This window comes from Electrophorus electricus, chromosome 2 (genome assembly GCF_041902795.1).
Source record: "Electrophorus electricus isolate QZ-2024a chromosome 2, ASM4190279v1, whole genome shotgun sequence".
NCBI lineage: Eukaryota > Metazoa > Chordata > Actinopteri > Gymnotiformes > Gymnotidae > Electrophorus > Electrophorus electricus.
Genome location: NC_137498.1, coordinates 14,698,748 through 14,700,991, shown reverse-complemented (window position 1 = coordinate 14,700,991; position 2,244 = coordinate 14,698,748). Strand labels below are relative to the sequence as shown.

At 37.9% G+C, this 2,244-nt stretch overlaps 1 long non-coding RNA gene across 1 annotated transcript; it reads left to right on the top strand.

Annotated features, from left to right (window-relative positions):
- The first annotated feature begins 889 nt into the window (after positions 1-889).
- LOC145660285 (uncharacterized) lies at positions 890-1,895 on the top strand. Its single transcript, XR_014126532.1, has 4 exons — positions 890-1,034; positions 1,224-1,338; positions 1,486-1,557; positions 1,656-1,895. It is a non-coding gene; the product is annotated as an uncharacterized LOC145660285 (long non-coding RNA).
- The last annotated feature ends 349 nt before the right edge of the window (positions 1,896-2,244 follow it).

The window sequence follows — 2,244 nt, the reverse complement described above, 5'->3', positions numbered from 1 at the left end:
GCCCGCCGCCTGCAGTGGGAGTTCATGGTCTTGTGTGAAACCACGACTATGTAGTCACACACACCTGCACCGGGTTATTCTCCTAATGTCTGTGTGTGTGTATCCCTGTCGGTCTGTGTTCTCGCTAATGTTCACGTACGTGGTACACTTTATGTTTGTGTGTTCAACGTTGCTCATGTTCATCTTGCCTGTTTCGTGTGAGCGCCACTGTGTTCGTTATTCGTGTTCTTCTAATAAACATCTGTCTACGTCAAGGGAGTTTGTGGGACCTGCGGCACTCGGGCCGTCTCAGCTGTTTAATTTAACGGACCACACAAATATTTTAAAATGCGAAATAAGTGAGTAGAGAATGAACTAACAAAAGGAAACCTTGATAAATAAAAGGGGACGTAGCTGAAAATATTCGGGTAACCGAACTCCATTAGATGAAATACGTTGACTGAGACAAGGGAAAGTGACTTATGGGCTTGTTTTAGAAAAACCTCTGTAAGACCACGAGTGTGGCCATTATGCACTGTCGCACAACAGACAACCTTTGTTTCACATTTATTAACATTTGTAGAAGAAATTGAGCTACGGGTGGCCATTTGTTCGGTTACATAATAACTGTATATAAATATATAAAGTCTACAGGCTTTGATTTCTCATTTCCATATAGAGATATGAAACTGGGGTACAAAGGTAATCCTGTGCACAAATGCATGTAAAATAAGCCTTGTTTTGTAGAAAACTGTGTTGTAATCAAAGCCTAATTTTCATTTCAAATTTAATTACTTCTTAGGACTAAATCTTTAATTCTTAAAAATTAAAGGTTTTTTTTAAATATCCAAAAACACATGCAAACTGTTTCAACTTTTTAAAAGAAACTAAACAGCTTTATTATCATTCAGTGCAGTAGAGCTTTCTTCTGCCCTTTCTAGATGCCAAGGGACAACTTCATTATTAATATTATTACCAGAAGCCAGAAGAGTCATAGAGACCCTGCTCCCATTGCTTGGTTTAAGCAACATTACTGTGCCAATCTGGGAGAAAGTGTAAGTGTCTACATCTTTTTTACTGCATCCACGGTTTTATTTATTTTGCCTTCACATTTTCCTGACTTGTACAGATGGCAATCCAAAATATGCTGTCCATTAGTGGAGTTTCCACTGCCCAGGTGGGGTCAATGGATGATTCATTTCCTTTACAATTCATCACTGATTATTTCTCATTTCTCACTCAAGAAACAGGAGGACTGTAAGGAGGTTCGTACCATCCGGAGCATAACTGCTGAACACATTATGATCATAGAGTCAACGGGAGAGATTTGCTCTTTGGACCACAGTGTACATGTAGAAGGTGCAGATGTACTTTCTTGCATAAATCTAGCTTTACATTAAGAACACACAGTAGGACATGATGTTTGCTCACTTTAAATATGTTCCTGTACTTTGTTATGTAATTGCATTTTTATTGATTTTTTGGGGAAAAAAACAACATCTGTAGATGTAAGAGAGGATCTGGGTGGAGTAGGGGAATCTATTACAGAGGCAGTCAAAGTGGAGAACACCCCAGCTGGTGAGTAGCATCAAAGCACCACATCAATAATCAGAGTTTACATACATCCACTCCATGGACACCAGTTTAAAAATTCTACTTTTATTTCAAATATAAAGGCTCAGAATGCAAGAAGTTGAAGAGAGTACGCATCTTCTTCAGACGAGCATGGCAGGCTATAAAAAGCACCTTGTCCTGTGCCAAGCGCTCCAACAAAATTAGCCCTACTCTTTAACTTTTCCCAGGTCTTTTTACCAATTTATTTTGTATTTCTTTTTTCCCTTCATTTTCCCCAACCTGTCTTTTCATTTTCTGAACATCTTTTGACTTTTTGATTTATTTCTGATTAATAAATTTTACTTCATGCAAATATTTTTGTTTGTTTGCATTCTGGACCTTTTAATCATATTTTCATTCTAAAACCAGCCAGGTTATGATTCTAATTCAGCCAAATAAATCTTGAATGATTCAACTCACTTTAATAACATTTTTAGATTATCACATATATGTACAGTTTCATGTCACTCAGCATTAAGAGAAAATTTCACACTCACCTTTAGTGAGAGGAAGTACAGTAAAGAGAAAACACAAACTGAGCATCCTTGTCTCTATGAAAACACCACTGACTTCCCAGCACACACTGACAACTCTACACCAAGATCTCCACTACCACTGTGGACACACACTGAATCCAGAACTCTCACAGCA